General features: G+C 36.5%; 1 long non-coding RNA gene across 2 annotated transcripts; it reads left to right on the top strand.

Moving 5' to 3' along the window:
- Positions 1-3,175: 3,175 nt before the first annotated feature.
- Positions 3,176-11,562, top strand: LOC106015954 (uncharacterized). 2 transcript variants are annotated; one of them, XR_001188310.4, is made up of 5 exons: positions 3,176-3,451; positions 4,114-4,210; positions 4,552-4,736; positions 10,159-10,276; positions 11,203-11,562. It is a non-coding gene; the product is annotated as an uncharacterized lncRNA (long non-coding RNA). The 2 variants fall into 2 exon arrangements; XR_002400529.3 differs by lacking the exon at positions 4,114-4,210.
- Positions 11,563-25,968: the final 14,406 nt, after the last annotated feature.

Here is a 25,968-nt window from a genome sequence, read left to right as displayed (position 1 = left end):
TTATTATTATTATTATTTAATGTAGTTTACCTTTCTAAAGTACTTTTACAAATAAAAGTGACTGACTGACAAATAAGGACTGAGTGCTTTGTGAACTTTGTCATTCCACATAGCAAGCAAGTTTCCATGGCGTCCCTCATGATACCTTTTACTCTAATGTCTGTGTTCTTAATAACTAGATTTGCAGTGGTGTCTGTATTTTAGCTGACCAGCTAGTCTTCAGAAGAGCATGGCTGGAACATGAGGCTGTAGGACATAACATTTCTGAGTCTGGTTCAAAATCTGTTTTATCTTTTTAGATCTTATGCTAATGTCAGTCAGGGTAAAGCTTATTAAACTGAGTGTCAATGTTGAGCATTTCAAAAGCCATATCCATAATACTTAATACATAAGGCATATTGTACCATTTTGGAATTGAAGGTCATGCTGTTCACTCTGGTGTCTCTGGCAGAGAGAAGCAAATGGATGTTGCAAAAATGACAGAGGGATACTTTACTGACAACATTTGAATGTAATTTAAATTCTAAAGATTAAACGTCCTCAGACAAATAAATAAATGACCAGCTGCTAGACATGACTGTGCTTGAGGTTTTAGCCTGCCCTGCACTCCAGTTGAAGCGGGCTCATTGAACCAACATCATTTGGTCACAGCAGGGCTGGGCGAGAGTACACACAAGCTGAAGCACTGTCAGTCACATTCAAGGCGTAGACAGGGTCAAAACTACAGTAACACCACAATGTTTGATCATATGCTCATAGCTTCATAGCTAGAGATTTTAGAAAGCCCTGAAGCAGCAGATTTACAATTTCTGTGTTTACAGTTGCATTTTTTAACAATTTCCATTGGCACTGGGTTTCACCACAACGCAATGTGAAAAAAAAAAAAAAAAAAAAGTTGTTTATCATTAGTCATCTTTTCATATAATTGAATATTTCTTTGTCTTAAGCAGAGGGAACACAAATGTTTCTTCGAGATTCTTTTCCCATTCTTCATTCCATGTACATTAAGTCACTTATTACTTCCTTTTATTTAACATAACCAACCCTGATATTTTTCAGTCAAACTTGTTTCTCAAATCCTTGACAATTTCTGTAAGTTTTCACAGAACATTTCATTATGCTTTGCTTTCTTAAAGAACTGTGCATTTAAGTCTTAAGAAACCACTGCAAGTTAAATAAGAAAAAGAAGTATCCTCATCTGGCAGGGAAACCACAACAAAAATGAAAGAAACACATACGCAGGGAAAGGTTCAGGTACAAAAATAACCAACTCTGTGTGATATCTGCAAGATATCCCTTACATGTGTAGGAATTAGTCTAGATGCCATGTATAGCTAACCCTTCCTCTTTTATGAGCCTGCCTCCTGTCAGTGACTACATAAATTCATAGATTAGGAACCTTGTACCACTAAATTAAAGACTTAAAATCAGAGGATCTGAACCTCTTTCCACAGAGACAACTTTTTTTTTTTTTTTTTTTAATAAAGGTATTATTCTCTCATATTAGTGAGAGTAACATTTAATCTAAATACATCTAAATACATTTCAACTTTAAATACATTTAAACTTATAGCTCTGATTAGCTGAAGATTAGACAGTGTACCTGAAGCGAATTAGTAAATCTAATCCAGGCTGTCATTGTTCAAAGCTAGCTAAGCAAAAACTAGTCAATTTCTCTATCCTATAAAATATGTGAGTTCTAGCATTCCTATTCCTCTGTATTTTAACTTTTACTTTGAAAATTCTGGCTTTCATTTTTACTTTGTTATTTAATTATATACAGGGAAACATTAACAAAGGTGACTCTTCAGAAACAGTTCTTTTGTTCACACAATTATAGACAATGCTCACAGTTTCTTTGTACTAATGTTCTATTCACTCAAAAGGTCTTAAAATCTGAGTTTTAATAATTATTGTGGTTTTGTTTTCCTCGTGCACACAACTTCTTTCACTCTTATATTATGTTTTAATTTTTTGGACTTCTATGAAATCTATGCAAATCACTTTTTGTTATAAATAAGAGTTTCCACAGAGGAAAGAAAATAAATCAAAATCATTTGTACTTATCTTAATATTCATAAAAGCTTACTTTGGTTTTCTCCCCAAATCTAATTTTGGGGGACTAATTAAGGTTGTAATGGCCCTCCTAAGCTATTAAATTCCTTACAGTCCCTTTTTAGTCCCAATTTTATTGACATTTTAGAATTAGTTCAGAGATCACAACTGCCAAAGTCCTTTGATCACACACAGCAGGCCCTCCCGCTGCTGCTGCTGTTCAGAGCATTCATAGCTACAGCTGCTCCAAATGAGATCAGCCAGCTTGCTCTCAGGGCTGTCCCCAAGCTTGCTCATGTAACTGCTGTACTTCCATCAGCTCAACCCTAACTGTTCATATTCCCAGAATGCTGAAGGGCCAAAACTACACTGAATGAGGTTCTCCGGCTCTTGCCTTCTGCCCTGTGCAGTTCCAGGGAGCATTTCAGCGCTCTGTTGGCAGCACGCTGTAATGCCCAAGTTTCCTCTCCATCTGGGAGCTGAGCACAGGGGGAACCTGCTTCTTTCCTGGTTTACTGTTACAGCTTTCATCCAAGGATAATGCTTGGTCCCCACGCTGTTGCTCCTTTTCCCTGTGTAACTTTAGAAGAAACTTTTCCATTGACTATGGCTAATTAATAGCTCATATATGATAAATTATTAATTGATGTCCTAAGCCTGTTCTGCACTTGAGTCATATTTACTTATGAAGTGCTACTTGTTACTGAAGGTAATAAGTGTGGTAGGTGCTTTTTAAATGATATTCGTGCATAAGTAGAAGAAACCTACTATATTCTGAATTTAGCATAACATTTAGTGATTGAACAATCTAACAACCATATGTAAATTATTTAAAAATATACCCTTAATATAAATCCAAACCCAACATTACATTGGAAGTTTTGCAATAAATTTCTGTAATTAAATTTTTATGATATGATTTATATTTCATACACTCTGACACTTAACTGCCTTCTTCCATATGAATCATTCAAAATTTAAACCTTTATAATGGTTTGAAGAGAAACAGATAGCAGAGCAGAGTTTGGAGTAAAATAGTACCACATATCCCACATCATGTAGGTATATTTGAAACAGCTGCTCTGTGAATGGTTCAGCTGCTGACAAGCAGTTACTCCCATCCCTGGATGTAGCCCATTACCACCTAGTAGTGATACTCAGCCCACAACAGTTGTTCATTTATTTTATGCTTGTACTAGTTAATCTGTTTGTTTTGGTATGATTTTAATGCTATAGGCTATGAGCAATAGCAAGGGCCCAGCAGTGTCTGTGCAATTTATGAAAGGCTCTCTAGCCACTGTCTCAGGAGCTTCAAATTCCTATATGTGCTGTTTAAACTCTTCTCTCTTTCAAGTATTTATACTAACAGATCATCTCATCTTTTCAACTCATTTCAGTAAGTAATTGTATCTTGTTTATGAGTGTTGCAACATACCTAAGTGTTTAAGAATGCATTGAGTAGCGATCCTGTAATTGTTTCTAGCATGCAGGAATAGAGTAATTCTATCCATGAGACATACTTCATATGCCTGATGATTTGGTGTGACCTTTTATTTTTTGTCATAGTAATTTTCCTGCTTACCCTTGTTCTCCCAGCCTGCTTTTTCCTCTACCTGTTCCTTTACTGTTTTTAAGTGTGCTCTAAAGCTAAGAGCAGTTCCCGTTAAATGCATTTTTGATGACATGAACTACAATGATTACCTTCTGCTCGACTTTACGTTTCTGTACCTGCTTTACTTCAGAGCAATAGGAAACCAAATAGCAGCACTCAGTGCTGGTCTGTGAAGAGCTTCCATTAAACTTGCTTGGCATAATTTCTTTCAAAGAGTAAGTAATTTCCTAATTTATTATTAGGATCAAGTTTTCAGAGTGAGGCTAAGTGGTAGACTATTAGTTCTGCTAAGTTTGCATTCAAGAGCCATTGTTTCAACAAGTTCATCTGAAGTAATTAATCAGGATTACAGAAGTCAAACATTAGGAGTAACTTGGTCGAATAATATAAGTATGTTTGACTGATAGATATGTATGACATACATGACTGGAATTTCTTATTGACAGCAAATAAAACACCTTTTTCCACACAAGACCTTTGTATCCTGCCTTTTGATATGCTTTTCACCACTTCAAAGAACACAGATTCTTTTCTCTGATGTAGGTAAGGACTTCAGAAATGCATTTAATTTGCATGATGATATATTTACTTTATATTTCCATTATGATTAGAAATTTGGGATGATTTATTTCCAACACTCTATATCTAAGTAACATCACAATTTGATGTAAAAACTTCACTGCATTTCTTTGGTGTAGTGCACACAAGGAAACTGAGGCACCTTAAGCAACCAAAGAAAGAAACCTTAAGTAATCAACCAACATCCCAATAAACAGAGTATATACCAGAAAGTATTTCTGTACTCAAAACTCTCCTGCTGTTTCAGTTTCTATTATTTGCCTCATTGGTTGTGTTTGTTTGTTTGTTTTTAATGTGTGACAAAGTAAGAGAAGTTCCTAAAATCAGAGAAGAAAAGCTTTGAAGTATGCAGGGGTTGTGTTTCTTGCCATGGAGACCACATGCCTATGAATGTTTGCAGCTGCCGGCTTCCAGTAACAGATGCTGAAAAAGAAGGTGGTCTTGCCAAGGGGATGGCTGCACCCAGAGCCTTCCAGCACAGACAACCAGGGTAAGGGACGCAGAGGTTTCCTCCACCCAACTATGTATTTACTTTGCAAAATGGAAGGATGATTTAACAGTTCCATCGCCTGTAAGAGAACCAGCACCTTCAATTCTTCCAACAAAAAATAGAGGAAATTAAATGGGATGAAATGACTATTCTGTGAAATAGTTCATTATTAATGGAGAACAGAAAGGAAGAGGAAAAAATACTGCAGATTGAATGAAAGAAACTTTTTAGCAGTGAAATAGGGACACCTTAGCTTTGACTTAAAAGGGCGTCCATAAGAATATAATTATGTAAATGTCAAGAAGGCTAGAAGTGGTTTTAATGTACAACATTAAGATATATATTAATAATATGATGGAATTAGGAACAGAAAAACCTATACTAAGTATCATGAAAAACGTTCTGACAGGAAGATACATTAGGCTGTAGAATAGTTTCCCATAGGGAAGCCATCACTTAAGGGCTTTTTCTTCCATCATAAGTTCCCCAATTCTATGAAGATTCATATTCAGCTCTTCATGTCCAAATGGCAAATTAAACAAGAGAGATAATTTAAGCAGGTCCCTAAGTCCCTCAGTAATTTTAAGGAAATTCAGTTACATCCTCTTATCAAAATATCCCTTGTTGGGGTTAAGAATAGACCCCTCCATATATATTTTATCAACTCATATTTAAAAAATAATTTTATTTAACTAAGAAATGTGGATATTTCTCCATGTTTTGGTCTGAGACTTTTATGTATCTTCTGTCACCTACTTGGCCTTCTGCAAAATTGTGGGGCTTTTGGCTATATCTCGGATAAAAAATGGAGCTGCACAAAATATTTGAGGTTAAAAAAAATGTGTGAAGTGCATGTTACATGGAATGTCAGAGTTTGGGGGTCAAAAGAAAAGCTACTCATTTCATCACAGAAGTACAGTTGCATTTAAAGGTTAACAGTACCAGCAATCTGTTTGAGGCTGGAGGCAAACTGAGTCTCTAGTCTTTGAAACAATGTGTCTATGTCCTTTAGTATGATCAAAATGCTGTCCTTTGAAGTAATAGGGCATATCCAGAGGCAATGGAAACCTTAGGGTTTCTGGCTTTTGCCAGAAATTTAAGCTTTGAGCTTCAACTTACACTGCATTTTTCATTGTTTTCATAGGATTTTCCTTTATTTTGTCCTATGGTTTCTGATGAACGATTTTACATGTTTCAGTTTTCATATAAATTGTGAGGAAGATTTCTTTATTTTTTATTTTGCAATGTCACTTTCATTAGCATTGTAGTTTGGGTTTGAGGCAAGATGGTTTTTAAGGTCCATTATTTTTTGTGCTGCAACTATGAGAGAAATAATAGTCTAGCGTTCTGGTTGCAGTCTCAAAAATGTGGATTGAATTCAAGGCAAATTATCTAAATTATCTAAATGAAATTAAGCAGTTAATATTAGGAAATGTTTAAGTAATATGCACTGAAAAGTGGAAGATAGTATTTTGAGAGAGACCTTAAGCACGAAGAGTAATAAAACATTATATACCTTTTTGGCTGTTCATCCCATATTTTATGAAGTCTTGAGTAACTCAAATTTCACTTCATTTATATAATGAAGATATTTAATGAATGTTTTCATCCACCTAATTGGTACTGTAGAACAACCTGATGCCAATGTAGCAACTAAGATATAGAAAAAAACATGTTGACTCAAGTTTTTTCTTTAGTTAGACAACGGATTTTTTTTTTTTTTTCTAAAGAAGAATGTGGTATTTCATACCATTGATGAATTTTATAGTTTTGTAATATATTTTTTTAAACTGTACAGAAACATGGTTGGTCTTCTTATTGATGCAGAGTGTTTTCATTACTTTCTGCTCAGTTTATTTCCCAATAGTAAAAAAATGAAGGTCTTGTATTTTACAAAGTTTTGAGTGTACTAGGTTTTCTGCAAAAAAGACTACAGCAATGACTGTGGGTATTAGCTTCTAAACTATCAATTAAACAGCACAACAAATTCTCACATTGAAACATTATTTATCTCTATATATGTCTCCTTTAATTGTGTCTAGTAAGATACAATTGTTTAATTTATTTTTTTGGCAGTCGAAGAGGTACTTCATACATTCCTGTGTGTCCATATAGAGTTTTCACTCCATAGTATGTACTGCCACTTAACTGAATTGATAAATCTTAAGTCAAATAAGCAAGTTTAACTTCTCAGGGTAACTGAATTGCATTGAATTACATTCGTTGTGAGAATTTTAGCTGAACTTTTTCTCATCAATAAGTCTGCAATCCTTTACTAAGAAACTTTGCCTATGAAACTCTCTTGGGGTTTACTAAATGAATTTAAAGCAATACAGATACCTTCCAAATCCCATAACAGAATTCACTAGTATGCCAAATAAGCTGGAAAAATTCTGTAAGTAGGGAAAGGCAATTCTTGTTGAATTAATGAAAACTGAAAATCCTGAATTCTCTGGTTGCTTATAGCCTGACTCAATAACAATCTCTGAACAAGTAAGTTAGAAAAAACAATAGAAAGTGGGTTGGCCAACTATAGAATGTTGGCCGACTACAATAAATGAAACAACAAAATTATTTTAAAAAAATTAAAGAAAGCAATTCTGAAATGAGGTACTTCAACCAGGAAAAGAACCATAGGGACCGACAAAACCCCCTCTCTTCCCTCCCCCCCAAAATATTTATATATAATTCATGTTATTTAAGATGCACAAATGACTGTGGTTCTTTTACTGAAAACTAGATCACCACTTTCCTTGCTGCAGAGAGAGATTGATTGATTCTGATTATTGATTTAATTATGATTTCCTTACTACACAGGAGAGATCTGAACCAAACTTCAAAATCTAATGCTCTAGCATGCAGGAGTGGGACCCAGAATCCAAAGCCAGAGATGTGCAAGTGGGCCTTTTTCATTTAGTAACACACTAACGTATATTAAGATTCCATTGTTGAGTTCTGAGAAAAAAAAAAAAAAAGACCTTCAAAGACCTTTAAAAAACCTGTATCAGTTTATCTATACTGTATCTGAAAAATAAAAATATATATGTATTTCAAACATTGTATCTTAAAATCTGTGGTAAAAAAAAGAGAAAGAAAGGAACTGATACTGATATAATCAGATAGCTTGATTTCAAATTCTCTACCCATCTGCTGACTGCATCTACATATCTAGGTGAAAAATTATACTTTGGTTACTTTGACCAGGTATTGTAAAAAGTTGGTGAGAGTGAATCCAGAATGTGAAGTAACAGGTTCTATTTAAATAGAAATAAATAGATACAACAATAATAGAAAATATACACTGCATTTGATGAGCTATCCCATCATTTTCAAAAGCTTCAGTTGTGTATATTCTAACAAAGTAAATGCAGTAGTACACAAAATATATTTTCCTACTTGTTTTCTGGACATTACAAGATAGGATGAATACCTTTCATTAATAAACTTGTTTGTTTTTAAGAATGCTTTCTGCATTTAAATCTAAATATTATAAGTTTTAACATTTCTTCTAGCATTTTTTTCACCCTGGCCCAACTTCTCATTTGTGTCTGATTCTTTATGATGTTTTTCCACAAACATCAAACATCATAACATCACTTAACCACATTGTCTTTTTTTTTTTTTTTTTTTTTTTTTTTTTTTTTCTGGGAACACAGCAAAATAATTAGTAATCATGTTGGCTATATAGAGAGTGGACCAAATTTCTAAAGAGTTGTACTTCCTCTCTTCAATTTGAATCAGAAATAAAACAAAATCAACATGTTTAATTATTAAATGTCAGCTTTTCCCTTCATTTTTAAAAATATGATTTTAAACCTAAATTTCTGATTCCAAATTGTAATCAAAAACTCACTTAGAAAAGAACAAATAATATTCAGATGGACTTTCAAGTACACCTCCCATTCCTACAAGTTTCAAATGTTCTTCCTCTATACTTGCTTTTCTTTGATTGTATTTCCCAACAAGACAAGCTTTTATAGAATGATAGGCATTTTTCTGAACGCAGCTCATATTTATTACATAAGCCCAACCACCTTCCAAAACCCAAGGTTTCTCTTTTCACTAGGTGATCTGAGAGGTCTTTTCCAACCTAGATGATTCTGTGATTTTTTTAGCCATGTGAGCAGAAGCATTCCTTAAAAGCTTCTTGTTGTTGTAATACAGATAATACAAAATGATACAAGATGATGACTGTATTTGTGCTTGTGTTCAGAGTTAGCATACAAGTCTTTGATCAAAAGTGAGATTGTATCATGATTTATAACAGGTTCCTTAAATTACCATTGTTTTCAAGCTTGGACTGTTTCTGTGTTTATATATTTATTTAAACGGTTTTGACCTTCAGAACTTGGATTGTAACTCACTGATTTTATTTTTCCTGCAAATGAAGATGTATTACTTTTTAATTTTCAGAGTATCTGAAATCATTATTCTCAGATTCATTTCTGTATTAATATGAGTTCCATATTTTTTGTCTCAATCTGTTCACAGAGCAGCATACAAAGCTATAAACTCTGGAGCATCCCTGCTAAATGAGTTGTTTTCTATGTTATAGGAAACATATAAATTCCTCTGAAAAAAAAAAAAGTTTATTTTTTGCTTTTAATCCTGATCATATTTTTTCAATTGGTCTATTATTAAACCAAATATTTTTATTTTTTCTTCACAACAACCAAATTTTTATAGCACTTGTTTTCTCTTTCCTTACTTTCTAAAATGAGTTTTAGAAAAAAGAGGATTGTGGGATTTCTTTTTTTCTTGTCTTCTATAGTGCTGAAGAGCCTTTAGAAAAGACTCTAGTCCTTTTTCATTTGTCTGTTTATCAGATTATTATTAATTATTATTAATAGTATTATTGCTTTTCAACAGCATTTTGGCATTATTCCAAAATATTGGAATTGAGCTGTAGTTCTTAATTATGTGCACCTTTTAAACTTGTAATTTAATTGACATAATATTAACCACTCTTCTTCTGGCCTGTAAGCAATAGCACCCCAATCCTCTTCTGCTGTAGTGCAGTGGAAAACTGGCTTCTGGTAACAATTTGACAATTATAATAAAAATTATCAATTGTATATAATTATAATTATAAAAACAATTCAACACTTTTTGCAGATATTATTGTATGTCCCTTTTGATTACATGGTATCCAATGCAAAGAATAACCATAATCCTAGAACCAGCATTCATTAAGTACAATTTCCTTTAATTGTAGAAAATACAAACACAGGCTTGACTAATGTGAATTAGCAGTGCTCTGAAAGGTGGAAGAAAGCTGATAGGAAGAGCTGACAAATATGAAAGTAAGATGGAAGAGCTGGACAGATTTAGCTTCTTAGCAAATAATTATCCCCAAGCTGTGCAAACTTCTTACATAAATCCTTAATTTTTTATTTATTTATTTTATTTTTTTTTATTTCAGCATGAAAGTGACAATAACTGTAGTTCATATGCCAGCAGCTTCCACAGGAAGGCATATCTCGCTGGCCTTGGTCTCATCAACACCAACAGCAGTACGTCTCCACTATTTCTACCAACTTGTATCCTTTATGAACCAAAACACGTTAAAGGAATATAGAGAATAAATATTTAGGTTTGCTTAGGATCACACTGATGTCTGCTTTTTGTGGGCTCCAGTTCCAAGCTTAGGATTCTGAGATGATGAAGGTTCAATGTGGTCCACTGCTTAAAATATTGGTTTTACAGCAATGCATAAGGAAGACATGCTTTTCTCCTAAGAAGAAAAGTTGGCTTCTGTAATAGTTACAAAGCCAGACAAATTGGTATTGAATGCACTTATTTGTACTTATTTTGAGATGTTTCCCTCCCCCCCCCTTTTTTTTTTTTGTAATTTATAATGATTATATAATGATTTCTTTCTCTTTATATAAAAAAAAAATGTATGCATGGACAAACACATAGTTGGATAAATATATATTTCCACACATATACTTCATCCAGAACAGGCAATTAAATTAAAATAAGCTAGCTCCAGGATGAGGAAAGTTCAAGCCAGAATGCTATTTGACTACAGGATATAAACATTTTAAAATCATCATATTTAAGGTTTTTCAACAGATAATATTTCTTGGTGTTGGGAAGAGGTTTCTAACATCCCTGACTGTACAGATCACCTGCCTATTGAATAAATGTCTCTCCACTGAAAATTTCATCCTGATGCACTGAACCTGGAGCTATAACCAAAGAAAAAAGCAGATTATAGGATTTTTTATTGTGCAATTTAGAAATAACATTTCTAAATTATTGTAAATTTAGAAATAGAAAACAGGATATTGAAGCAACTCCTACTTAAAATGGAGTATGTCAAATTCTTGTGAAGTGCAGAATTTTTATTTAGAAACATTCAATGCAGAGATATTTTAGTCCAATTCTATAATCATCAAAAGAAGGAAGACAAAATTCTGGAACCTGAAAGCAACGTTCCTTACAGAAAACCACCATCAAGATACATGCTGAAATGCAAGGCAAGGAAAGGGGGATGGAGGGATTTCCTTGTGATTTAACGTCCGAAGAGTTTGTCATGTTATATATATATTTGCACCTCTTGATAAAAGCCACAGACTAAATTATCTCTCTTTTATTAAGTTTCCAGAAAGAAAGAAATAGAATAAATTAATATTAGAAATATTAATTATTGTAACATGAGTGACTTTGTTAACATCTTCTGTGAATCATATTTATGTTCAGTTATTCTCCTGGTTCCCTTCTTTTTTCACATTTCCTGGCTTTGAGATGAAATTGTGCTTTTCATTTAGCATGCACTAATTTCTACTAAGAAAAAAATAAAATACAGAAGTGAGAGAAATTTTGAATTTCAACTCTGTGCATGTTTGGGAGGTCACAGAGACATAACTGGGGCACAAATCTTCAAACTGTATTCCACTGTGGCTGCTTTCTTATTTCTATCTCCCAATGAAATATTAAGTCCCTTCTCTTGCTGTGATGCTGAGACTGTTCCAAATTTCTTGTGAAACCTGGTTTTCCTGAGTTTAATTAGTCAATGCTAGTAGATTAAATTTACTGGCATTAGTTTACAGCTATAGGCTCTTCTTATTCTGTGATTGTATATGTCTGTGAGAGCCTGGGGTACATAATTATTAAATCACCCCATCAGTCTCACCTGTGAAGATGGTGATTGCTGGTGCCAAATTGCTTAGCTCCTAAATGCTTACATTGGGAATGCTTGAATGTTTTCTGTCCTTTTTTTTTTTTTTTGTTCACAGCACAGTGATTTTTTTTTTTGACTTACAAATAAATAAATAAAAATCCATTTCATCTCAAAGATTAATTAGAGTCTGCTCATGTAACTTAGCAGAATATCTGTTAAAAAAAAAAAAAAAAAAAAAAAAGTACAGTCAGTAACAATAACCATGTCTTTGAATAGTCCTGATTGTGATGCCTTGGGAAGAAGACATAGGGTATAGTCCCTCATAACAGTACATTAAAAAGTCACTGCCAGAGGGGAAGGGATAACTAAGGGTGAGTCTATTATCAGTAGGAATGTCACAGCAGAGGAAGCTCTGTAAATGTATGGAAGGTTGTCCATCCAAAATAAACTTAAAACAGTATTTTTCAGGTAAATAACTTAGTCAACTACAACATACATGTATATGCTACATATGTTTTAGCAACAAAACAAAAATCTTTATCCCAACCCTTTGTAAATGGTGTGATGGTTCTCAGTGACATTATTGTAATTAAAAAAAATTCTGTAATGAGGCACTATAGAGAGTCTTTCGATGTTGTAGAACTCGAGGCTAGGAATGACAAGATCGAGTCCCTTTGGGTTAGGATCGGCAGGGACAACAAGGCTAGTGTCCTGGTCGGGGTCTGCTATAGACCGCCGAACCAGGATGAGGAGATGGATGAGGAGTTCTACAGGCAGCTGACAGAAGTTGCGAAATCGTCGGCGCTTGTACTCGTGGGGGACTTCAACTTCCCTGACATATCCTGGAAGCACAACACAGCCCAGAGGAAGCAGTCTAGGAGGTTTCTGGAGAAAGTGGAAGATAGCTTCCTGACGCAGCTGATTAGTGAACCTACCAGGGGTGGTGCCCTGCTAGACCTTCTCTTCACAAACAGAGAAGGACTGGTGGAGGATGTGATTGTCGGGAACAGTCTTGGGCAGAGTGACCACGAAATGGTGGAGTTCACTATTCTTGGCGGGGCCAGGAAGGGAACCAGTAAAACCAGTAAAACCACTGTATTAGACTTTCGGAGGGCTGACTTTGGGCTGCTCAGGACACTAGTTGGTGGAGTCCCATGGGAGGCGGTTCTGAAGGGCAGAGGGGTCCAGAAAGGCTGGGCGCTCTTTAAGAGGCAAATCCTAATGGCGCAGGAGCGGTCTGTCCCCATGTGCCCAAAGATGAGCCAGCGGGGAAGAAGACCAGCCTGGCTCAACAGAGAATTGTGGCTTGAGCTTAGGAGAAAAAAGAGGGTTTATAATCTTTGGAAAATAGGGCAGGCCACTAAGGAGGACTATAAGGATGTAGCGAGGCTGTGCAGGGACAAGATTAGGAAGGGCAAAGCTCATCTGGAGCTCAATCTGGCTACTGCTGTTAAAGATAACAAAAAACGCTTTTATAAATACATCAACACAAAAAGGAGGACTAGGGAGAATCTCCATCCTTTACTGGATGCGGGGGGAAACTTAGTTACAAGAGATGAGGAAAAGGCGGAGGTGCTTAATGCCTTCTTTGCCTCAGTCTTTAGCGGCAAAACCGGTTGCTCTCTGGATACCCAGTACCCAGAACTGGTGGAAGGGGACGGGGAGCAGGATGTGGCCCTCACCATCCACGAAGAACTGGTTGGTGACCTGCTACGGCACTTGGATGTGCACAAATCGATGGGGCCGGATGGGATCCACCCAAGGGTACTGAGAGAACTGGCAGAGGAGCTGGCCAAGCCCCTATCCATCATTTATCAGCAGTCCTGGCTATCGGGGGAGGTCCCAGCTGACTGGCGACTAGCAAATGTGACGCCCATCTACAAGAAGGGCCGGAGGGCAGACCCGGGGAACTACAGGCCGGTCAGTTTGACCTCAGTACCAGGGAAGCTCATGGAGCAGATCCTCTTGGGAGTCATCATGCGGCACTTGAAGGGCAAGCAGGCGATCAGGCCCAGCCAGCATGGGTTTATGGAAGGCAGGTCCTGCTTGATGAACCTGATCTCCTTCTACGACAAAGTGACGCGCTGGGTGGATGAGGGAAAGGCTGTGGATGTGGTCTACCTTGACTTCAGCAAGGCTTTTGACACCGTCTCCCACAGCATTCTCCTCAAGAAACTGGCTGCTCTTGGCTTGGACTGGCGCACGCTTCGTTGGGTTAGAAACTGGCTGGATAGCCGGGCCCAAAGAGTTGTGGTAAATGGAGCCAAGTCCAGTTGGAGGACAGTCACTAGTGGCGTCCCCCAGGGCTCGGTGCTGGGGCCGGTCCTCTTTAACATCTTCATCAATGATCTGGATGACGGCATTGAGTGCACCCTCAGTAAGTTTGCAGATGACACCAAGTTAGGTGTGTGTGTCGATCTGCTCGAGGGTAGGAAGGCTCTGCAGGAGGATCTGGATAGGCTGCACCGATGGGCTGAGGTCAACTGTATGAAGTTCAACAAGGCCAAGTGCCGGGTCCTGCACCTGGGGCGCAATAACCCCAAGCAGAACTACAGGCTGGGAGAGGAATGGTTGGAGAGCTGCCAGGCAGAGAAGGACCTGGGAGTGATGGTGGACAGTCGGCTGAATATGAGCCAGCAGTGTGCTCAGGTGGCCAAGAAGGCCAATGGCATCCTGGATTGTATCAGAAACAGTGTGACCAGCAGGGCTAGGGAGGTGATCGTCCCCCTGTACTCGGCTCTGGTGAGGCCGCACCTCGAGTACTGTGTTCAGTTTTGGGCCCCTCGCTACAAGAAGGACATCGAGGTGCTTGAGCGGGTCCAAAGAAGGGCGACGAAGCTGGTGAGGGGCCTGGAGAGCAAGTCCTATGAGGAGCGGCTGAAGGAGCTGGGCTTGTTCAGCCTAGAGAAGAGGAGGCTCAGGGGTGACCTTATTGCTCTGTATAACTACATTAAAGGAGGCTGTAGAGAGGTGGGGGTTGGCCTGTTCTCCCATGTGCCTGGTGACAGGACGAGGGGGAATGGGCTAAAGTTATGCCAGGGGAGTTTTAGGTTAGATGTTAGGAAGAATTTCTTTACTGAAAGGGTTGTGAGGCACTGGAACAGGCTGCCCAGGGAGGTGGTGGAGTCACCATCCCTGGAAGTCTTCAAAAGACGTTTAGATGTAGAGCTTAGGGATATGGTTTAGTGGGGACTGTTAGTGTTAGGTTAGAGGTTGGACTCGATGATCTTGAGGTCTCTTCCAACCTAGAAATTCTGTGATTCTGTGATTTGATCTTGAGCACATTTTTTGGGGTAGGAACATTTAGACAAGGCAACTACAATGCTTTCTGTTAAACTAACTGAAAATTCCCTTCTGAAATAGTGGAAAATTTGCTCAGCTTTAATCAGAAACAGCTCTGAACACGATTGGCATTAAAAATGAAGCTAAACTTTTCAATATAAATGTTGCAGGCTGCTTAATTTATACATTCAGTGCATTGAGAAGACACAAGCTGAGTTTGGATGCAAGCATTTTCACAGATGTATCTGCACATGGGCATATTACAGACTTATCTTTGTATAAAGTAGTTATGGGTAATTATATTTTCTATTGTATGTAGAGTTAAGCACAACAGCAACATTAATACTAACTAAGCTTGAAAAACAATTTCATGAGTTGAAATTTCAACTCAGGTGCGAGATAGGAGAGTTGTAGCTGTCCAGATCAAGTTAACAAAAGTTGATGATTTCCAAGAGAGGGATCTGGGGGTCGTGGTAGACAGCAAGTTGAATATGAGCCAGCAGTGTGCCCTGGCAGCCAGGAGGGCTAACCGTGTCCTGGGGTGCATCAAGCACGGCATCGCTAGTAGGTCGAGGGAGGTGATTGTCCCGCTCTACTCTGCGCTGGTGCGGCCTCACCTCAAGTACTGTGTGCAGTTCTGGGCACCACAGTATAAAAAGGACATGAAACTGTTGGAGAGTGTCCAGAGGAGGGCTACGAAGATGGTGAAAGGCCTGGAGGGGAAGACGTATGAGGAACGGCTGAGGTCATTGGGCCTGTTCAGCCTGGAGAAGAGGAGGCTGAGGGGAGACCTCATCACAGTCTACAACTTCCTCGTAAGAGGGTGTCGAGAGGCAGGAGACCTTTTCTCCATTAACACCAGTGACAGGACCCGCGGGAATGGAGTTAAGCTGAGGCAGGGGAAGTTTAGGCTTGACATCAGGAGGGGGTTCTTCACAGAGAGAGTGGTTGCACACTGGAACAGGCTCCCCAGGGAAGTGGTCACTGCACCGAGCCTGTCTGAATTTAAGAAGAGATTGGACTGTGCACTTAGTCACATGGTCTGAACTTTTGGGTAGACCTGTGCGGTGTCAAGAGTTGGACTTGATGATCCTTAAGGGTCCCTTCCAACTCAGGATATTCTATGATTCTATGATTCTAAGTAAATGGTTAGGGTCTCTCAGCTGATCCTTTCCTCATTGCTAAAAACAGGTTGATGTTATGTCACAGATGGCTAGTTTGTGTTTAAAAATAAAATAAAATAAATTCTCAGCAGTAGTCCTAAAATCATACTATGTTTCTTCTAGTCTCATAGTGTCACAAGAATAAATATGGTGTCACAATATTCCAAGTTACATCCTTATTTCCTTGGGTTTCATTTTGTCCTGTTATCTCTGAATAATACGTTTTCTTTTCAGTCATGTGAAGGATTTGTCCTAGAACTTCCCTAAGTCCTTCTCTGTATGAAGATTCATGCTAAGTCAAATCTGGACCTGACTCAAATCAATACATACAATATTACTTTCCCAATTTGAGTACAAAACTAAAGTCCAGGTTACAAGAAATATTTCCATTTCCTCCGTGATTTGATATGTTTATATAGTGTGGAGTTTTATACAACCATGTTGATAATGTACATTTTATTAAGCCTAAAGGACTTTATGCTGTTTTCTTTTTTTTTTCTTTTCCAAATACAGTTATAAATATAATATTAAATGGACCTTGCAATGAAAATATTGTGCTTGCTACATTCCTTCATAACATTATCACTGCCATAAATAGCTGCATGATATCATTCTTGTGAGAAGAATCTGAAGTGTGTAATATGACTAGACCACACAAAGAGAGTGGAATACTCCTGCACTTGATTACGTTAGACTGTGGCTGTAAAATCTTGTGTTGTGAGTTATAGATATTCTTCCAGGTCAGTCCAGTCCAGACTAGTCACACACAGGATAATGATTTTTTTTTTTTTAATCTGATATATGTATCTTACAAACTAGAAGAGTTGCCAGATATGAAATAAGGCTATAGAAAATAAATAAATGAATAAATAAATAAATAAGATTGTTTTTTGTTTGTTTGTTTTTGTTTTCTTTTTTTTTGCAGATAACCGGTTGGAGCAACTTTTTTGTTCATGATTTGATACATAAATGTTCATAAATTTAAGTACTCAGTTTTAGTAAATACAGATTCTGCTGTGATCTAGTAGCATGTTAGAATGTTTTGAATTTCATCAGTGTATATTGTTTTAGTAAAATAGAACTAACAGATAGGTTATTATTTGTTACAGCAAAGTGTATTTTTCAGATATATATGAAATACCTGAAATCTTCCTCATTGTCATTTCCAATGATTTTATTTATATGTACAATTACGATTGTACCATACATGGTACTTCCAAGGGCAACTGAGCAAAAAAGAATTTTTACCGCTCAAGTAAAGAATACCTTCCAATCCCGTCATTTTGACAGGAAAGATATTCTAGAATAAATTGACAAAGTACTTGAATCATTCAGATCATTCTCAACTAAATTTAAAGTTCAAGTGATTAATCAATAATGTAGTAATAGAATTTTAGATGTATGGTAGACTGATATGGATTTTGCAGCATTAATGTCATTATGTGTAACAGCGAACATTCACCTTAGCCTATGCATTAATGCATTTTTCTTTTTAATATATGTATATCCTAATAAGTCTTGCTACTTATGGAACCTTATCCATAGAAAGACAAATGCTCTAAACCAATGAATGACGGGTGAGAGTTAATCTTTACAGCATGATTTATAAACTCTAGGCCCTGAGCATGCTAGAAATGCAGTGATATTTCACTTTACCTCTTTCTGTTTTATTTCTTGAGTTAGTAGATGGTCTTCTTACAGCTTTGTTTAAAGCTTTCTTGTATGACTTTAGATACACAGAAGTGCAATTGCTACAGTGAAACAGGTTTTCAACAGCAGCAAGGTCCCTCACAAGTCGTGTACCCACAGCTGACCACAGTCTGTGCTGTATCTGCTTGCTAGATGTTTTATCTTTTCATCTCATGATCAGTTTGTAGTCAAATTATTCTCTTTATAGATAGAAAACTGTGTCATTATTCTAAATTGAGTAATGAAGCCTGCAGTTTGTGGCATCATTTGTCTTTTATCAGAAGAGGTCCCCATGGTGGGCTACCAGGGCTGGGTGCCAGTGACCCACCTGGCCATGCTCCCATTCCACCAAGTCAGCTGGGCAGGGAAAGCTCACGGGTGCTGATGGAGACAGGGAGAGCACTCACCGAATACTATCCTGGGCAACACCTTTTTTTCCGCAGGTGCTGGCAGGGCTGTTTCTTCCCCTTTCTTCCTTTCTTTCTGCCAGCTGCCAGGCAGCGCTGTGCCCTCCTTTCTTCCCCAGGCTGTCCCTGAGGTGAGGCACCACCATCTTGGCTGCTGGGCCCAGCCGTGCCCCTTAGCCACCGGCACCCAGTTCAGCCTCAAAAAAGCCCCAGATTTTGATTTAGTACACCCTGTACTCTGAAGGTTTACCTAAGCATACGTGTAAGTCCTATTTTAGTGTATTATTTTATTTTTAAATAGGATTTTATCTGTCAGCTGAATTAATATGCAGAATTGCAACTGGAAAATAGTATTGACAGTGATGATAGGGGCTCACCTGAAATTATTGTTGAGTTGCCTAGCAGGTGATGGTTGTAAATGCCTTGTTTTTCAGTGGAATTCTTGCCAGTTCCTGGTTGCCTCTCTAAAAGCCTCCTTTGAGGCAGGCATTCAAGTTGTATGCCTTAATGGAAAGGTGTGCACTTATAGGCAGCTAGGGAAAGTCCAGCCGATTTTATTTACTTTTTGCAGCACATTTTATTTACTTTAGTCTTCTTATTATGCAGCTATCTGCAGTTTCAGAGACAGTGAATTGTCTTTGTTGTCACTCAGAACTATGCATTTAAGCGTACCATTTGTGAGGTCGTGACTTGTCCACCTGTTTGTGTCCCCCACTTGTACAAAGTACCTGATATTCCCAAGCCACATCTGTGGGGTGCGGGAGGTAACAAAACAGTGTTTTACTTAAAGAAGTACCTGCTCCGCCGTCTGGGAGAAGTTGCACGATTTGACAGTTATGTAAATATGTGCTTTACTTTGCCTGGTTCCCATATCCATTTATTTTCTTCTCAAGTTGTCTGTCTAAACCAGGATTCAGACACTTCCAAATAAGGAACCATGTTTATCTGATGTTGTAGCTGAGTGTAGAAACAGAAATATAAACATCAAATACAAACACCAATAATATTTAAAAGATGCAAAGGAGAAGAGCTGCTTTTTAGTATGCTCAAAAAACTTTTCTGAGCTAGGCAAGATGTAGGAATAGTGCTTCTGAGCACATTATCAGCAAACTGTGGTGGCTCCTCCTGATTTTAACCAAGTATTTCATTGCTGAAGGGTGAAATGGCTTCCACATGTTCCCAGTTCAGCTATGCACACCAGGGATGCTTGAGCTGCACTTGTCCAAGCTTCCTTAGGAGCTGAAAGAAAAAGCAGCATGAATTCAGCTCTGCTGCTATACTAACTGCTGGTTAAAGCCACGTAAATCTGGATGAAGAAGGTATAGATTGCAGTTTTGCAATTTCTGATACTTTGTGTGACTTGATGAACACTTTTTGGACCAGCTACAACCTTCTCATTAAATACACACATGTGATAACACAAACACAGTGTACTCTGCTTCCAAACATGGGTGTGTTCTAAGGGGTATTTAATTCAGGTCAGAATTAGTTCAAGGCACAGTTTCTGTCGCATGGGATGATTAATTAATTAATTATTTTTATATAATTAATTCATAAAATAAAATTTATTTAAGAAATAAAATAAAAATAAAAAATACAATTTCAAAATTAAAATAAAAATAAATTTTATAAAAATATAAGATGAAATAATTAATTTATAAAATTTTAAATGTATTTATAAAGGTAATGCAGTGTCTGTTTATGGATCCAATTAATTCTGGGTCCTTAAAAAGTTGTGTAAGCCCCAGAAAATATGTAGAGTGGTTTGGGATTTTGTTTTTAATATTATTCTATTTTGTGGAAATGAAGCTACCCTTGCCTATCATTAATAAATAGCTAAATACAGATCATATGCAACTTTCATATCTATGAAAACAGATTTTCGGTGCAGAGTTCCCACTGTTTCCTTTGGAAGTAGAACTGTTAAAACGTGTGTCAGTGTTCAAGCTTGAACAGTGGTATATAGTCTAAACGATATACAGAATGAGAGATATTAATGAAATTACAAGCCTTTTGACTTGTGATAACCTTCTAATAGACTCTCTATAAAACATACACAGACAACAAGAGATTGTTTTGGAGGTAGGCTTTCCAAAACTATGAAATGTCTTCTCATACTTTCTTAGATTTTGGTAGCCCTATCACATAAAAAAGAATTTCTTTAGATTATAAAAGGAGGATGACATTTAATCTCGCAAATAAAACATATGATACTTGATTTCTGATTTGACAATAGTAAATTCCATCAGTAAAAAGAACTGCTCTTATTTTTTTGTCTTGAAGAAACAAAATTAATTCACACAGCCTGTGCGTGAAACTTGTAGTGAGCAGCATAATATGAATGATTTTGATAGCCTGAGCTTCCACTATGAATCGTTGCCTAAGTGAAATTCTAGTCACTAATCACCGAACCATTCACTGTGCAGGTTGCATATGGCTTTGTTAGCAATTACATTTATTTTAAATTGAGAGAATTACTTGGAAACACTGTTCACTGAAGATTCAAACAGACCAGAGCAATTAAGCATTAGTTGCCGAAGGCCTTCAGTTAAAATTATCGAATGGTACTTTCACTATAAATGTTCACCTACCTGATCTCTGGAGACTTCTGACTGACTTCTAATAAACATTCACCATTTCCTCACTAACACTAGTCTGAGCATTTAATAATTAAAAAGGAAAGAAAAAAAAAAAAAAAAAAAGCTAGAAAAGGGGCTACGTTCTGCTGTTCTGATGGCAAAAGGTGGAAGGTGTTCAGAAGTTGTTTATTCCAGGCACTCAAGTAGTAGAGACCCCATGCAATCTTAAAATAGTTTCCTAAAATAATAGTTTCCTAATATAATAATAGTTTCTTAAAATAGATGAAGTCCCTAAGCCAGGTCAAGTAGCTGTAATAATGTCTGTCATTATTAATTGTGGTCTCCTCCATATAAGTACAGATCAGTTCAATTACCTTATGATACTCCTCTCCCAAGTGTACTGAATCAGTCTTAATATCTTTACAAATAGACATAATGGACTTGGAGATCACTTTATACATAGGCCCCCATAAAACAACTGTTTTCTAAAACCATGACAGAACTTAGTGGTGTGGGAAGGAGATAACAGAAAAATATTTAAGCAATTTTTATCAGTTATTCCAAAGACAGCTTCCAATTTAAACCTGATGTATTTCCAGTTCAGTATTTTTTTGGACCAAAAGACTTCATTCTCTACCTCTGTAGGTCAGTAGGGATAATGCACTTTTGCATAATCACTGCAAAAGTGATTTTGATTTTGCTTCTGGTAATTCTGTAAATGGCACAGAGTGCAGATGTGAGGCATCTTATTTGACTAGAAAGAGCAAGAAACTAACTATATATTTATAGAATATGACAGATTTGTTGTAATAAAATTTAACTTTTGTTTCTAGTTTCCACTCTGGTTGGTGGTTTCAATGTAAATCTGACCAATGAAAAAAGGTTAATTTCTTACATTTTAATTTACTCTAGGATGAAGAAGGGGAAAGCATGAATCTAATTGCTTTATAAAAAGGCAAATTAGTCATAAATCCTGAAATCGATTCACTGAAGGATTTGTATTTATTTGTATTTACAGAATGTGGAAAAGCTTGAAATATATATTTGCAGTGGAAAAATGTATATATTAGAAAGCCATCTATTTAGAAATTATTGGCTGAAAATACATTAGCAATGCATTGAATAGCATTCAGAGAGATTATAAATTCAGTAATTGAAACACAAATTATGCATGCTTATTATTTATGAAATTTTAAGTATTGCTTTTCATCAGAAAATGTAAATGACATTTAAAACAATTAATTATTCAGATTGGTGAAAATAGAAAAGCTGGCAAAGCACTTTACTATCCCTGAAGTAAAAATAAATAAATTGAGATGACTCTAATTTCTTATGCTGTTTAGGCCTAATGTAGCAGCTTAAGTTATTGGGTTGAAAAACTATCTGTAATTCTGAAGTGTGAGGAGTAAACTGTTAATGTGTGTTCTTGTTTATGATAAAGTACTATTAACATGTATTTGTATTGGATCATCAAGATATTTTACCCCTTTGTTTTCTCTTAGAAGGGACTTTGTTTTGACAAAGAGTGGTGTAAAACAGAGGGAAGAAATAATTGGCTTTGAAGCAAATTTATCTTTATCTCTTTTTGTCTTCCCTATCTTCTTCCACTCCTGAAAGAGAGATATTAGGATGTGAAATTAGAAGGAAAAATAATGTTTGACAGCTTTTACCTTACCTTACCTTTTAAGCATTACCTTGAAAAGATGTTAGTACCAACATAACAGAGAAGCTTAGCCCCCATATATGAACATCTTTAGGAATATATCATGATTTTTGTTATTTAAAGTGAATTTCTAAAGATTTTAGGATTACTTGCTCTGTGGTGTCAAGTAGTTTTAGGGTTCTTTTGCATTCAATCTATACTGCAGGGTTTTTTTTGTTTTGTTTTGTTTTTGATTTTTTTTTGTTAACCTCAGGGCACGTAAAATATCTGTAGAGTTCAGGAAAGTCAGGGAAATGATCTTAGTAAGTCATCAGAGGATTTAATGTAATATTGCATAGACAGTGACATGAGGATAGTCCAAGAGTTAATCAGATTTTCCAGATTTATAAATGGGGAAATTAGGAGGATAATGAACTGATAAATCAGTAATAAACCTATTCTAAAGAGTAAGACATTTTTGGCTCTCTTCATTAAGATTTGTATCTCCTAAAGGAAAAGTGATTTCTTAATGCTAAGCCTTCTAGAAGTCACTGTGACCTATTTCTGAGAATAAAATTAAAAAGATAAACTTTCCTTTGAAATTCATAGGTAGGACAGAGGAGTCACAAAGGGAATGTAAACTTATTTTCTGCAGATAGCTCTCATGCTATTTCACGAAAAACTACTGGACTAGAGCTGCCATTGATTCAAATATTTGAAATCCCACTGTAGCAGGTGATCTTCCACTTTCTGTGATTCAGTAAAAGATTAATCCTAATGATAGGGCTTAATTTTGTAGCTTGAAGCAAGAAGCTCAGCAACACGTATGCTAATGCAAATTAATTACCTAACTTTTCCAGGCTCAAAACATGTATTCATATTTGTACTCGGTTATTTTCTTTCTATTTTCTTCTTCAAGACACTTGTTAGAGGTGTAGGCAAACTTTATTAAGAAGCAAAGCCAAAATACTTCAAAATTTCTGTATTGTGATAATGTGCTTCTCAATCATCTAATTTGGGATATGATGCTGATCCCTCTACGATCAATAAAAAAATCCTGCAAACTTCAGCAGGCAGGATTGATTTGAAAATCTTAGCCTTCATATTTGCTAGTGTACCTTGCAAGTCAATGGTTGGACACTTCACAACTACATGTAATATATGTGTGGTAATCAGTTTTATTTGTTGAGCAGCTCTGCCAATGATAACAGAACTGTGGAAGTAATGATCCAGGAAATCACCTGCAGTGCTGTATTCCTTTTCATCCCATAATTGCCTACTGGTCTAAGTAATGAAGGTATGATAGTATAAAACTGATGGGGAAAAAAAATAAGTCTGGAAACTTACACAATCTTAGACAATTCTTGTTTAAAAAAAAAAAAAAAGGAAAAACTGAATATTGCATTTCATAGGAGTTTAGGAAAAGGTCAGTTGGCTGTTTTAAAAGCAAAAAGAATAAAACTAGAATGTAACATAAAATAATACAGTGTATAATGAATTAAAATAATTTATGATCGTTCCATAATTTAATGTTAACTCTTTTTCCTGGTTGATATTCGGATCAGTTAGGGCCTTGAGCTCTAACTTGCTGTCGAAAACCAATAGTAGCTGCTTATAAATAGGCTGTATTAAATATCAACATGAGCTAAACAGAAAATTTACTGGAATCTGAAGATGAAGGAAAAAAGAAGTAAATGAAATGCCTAAGACAGATTTTTTGCAGCTAAAGAAAAGGCCTACAGCTATCCAAATATGCCTTTATTGTGACTCTGGATTAATATCTGATTAATATCAGAGCTGTAGTAAAAAAAAAAAAACAAAAACAAAAACATAAGTTCGTTCTGGCTTTGGAATAATGTTATTTAAATTTGAAGGCAACATAAACATCATTTTTTTTCTTCATTTTTTTTTTTACAAGTCAGTTTTAGAAACAAAGGAAAGCATAAGATACAACTTGATAATTCATCTTTTTTTTTTTTTTTTCCTAACAGCAAAATAATTATTTATTTCTGAAATTTCCATGGCTATTTTGGTCTTATGCTGAGCTTCAAGATGAAATCAGTGACAACAAGCACTAATTAGACCACTTAGTAGTAGTGTGATAACTGTTTCATCCATCAAAATGGAGTGTGTGTGTGGTGGGGGGGTGGTTTATAATACTGTCCTCTGTCCTCCTTGTCTCTAGGTTTTCTTTCTCTCTTCTGCAACTCAAGTGAAGAAATTTTGTCCGTTAATGTACTGTGAAAACATCTAGGTTAATGAAGGAAATGTTTTTTTTAAAAAAAAAAAAAAAAAAAACACATCTCTTTTTAAAGCCTTAGTACTTATGGGAGTTACATGACTAAATGATGTAGCCAACATTGCAGTCACTTGGAAAACAGTTATATCTATCAGGGCTATGTCTGAAAGCTGATGGGGCTTCATTATAAATTTGGCTGGAGTTATTAGAAGGTTTCTTATTTTGTGCTTTTGAATGCTTGAACCCAAAAGATGCCATAGGCAACTCACAGCTAAATATCAGTAAAGAACAGCGAGAAGCATGCAGTAGTGTAGCTGAAGATGCACACACAGCATCATGTAATGCTCAGGGCAGGGGTGAGGGAATTATTTGGTGTCTACTTTCCTATCAGTTCTGCCCCTCTGTTTCTCTAGCAACCTGACCACATAGAATGAGTGGATTTGCAGCAAGACAGTTAAAATAGCAAAGGATGTAGCAGTCTAACACAGGGGAAAGGGAGCTGTGTAAAAACATTTTGCTGTCATATACCTAGTTTCACTCCCCAGTATCAATTCTACCTAGCAGCATTGATGATTTATGTGACCAAAAAAAGAGAGCTATTTCTGATGTCAGGTTACAGCCCATGCATTTACCTAAGGAAATGACATAAAGTAAAACATATACTACTTTATATCCAGGGAAGACTTCTGGAAAATTAGCAACAAAGCCAGCTTTATTACTGTTGAATAGCTTTCCTCCCAGAGGGTGGAGGGATTAATGGAGCCCTCCACAGAGAAGAAGTGATGGGCATCTGGTAACCGTCTCCAGACTGAGCCTATTCACCATTATCTTCATTTGAGTAGATTATAATAGTCCACACCTGGCTATTAATACATTAATACATTACGAGCATGTGTTTTGTCATTATTGCTGTGTGTGAGTCTTTTACTCAGTAAGAAGTTCAAAAACCCCACACCTATGTCTCTTCTGCAGTTTGGTCACAGACCTGTTTGAAAGCCCTAAGCTCCCCCAAAAACTGTGCTGCAAGAGTTCCTGGAAGCTGGGGGAAATGATTGCCACACTCCTCTGTTGCCAGGAGCAATGTGGCTCACCCTACTATTTG

The sequence above is a fragment of the Anas platyrhynchos genome, chromosome 2 (assembly GCF_047663525.1).
Source record: "Anas platyrhynchos isolate ZD024472 breed Pekin duck chromosome 2, IASCAAS_PekinDuck_T2T, whole genome shotgun sequence".
Classification (NCBI taxonomy): Eukaryota; Metazoa; Chordata; class Aves; order Anseriformes; family Anatidae; genus Anas; species Anas platyrhynchos.
This window is presented reverse-complemented; position numbering and strand designations above follow the sequence as displayed.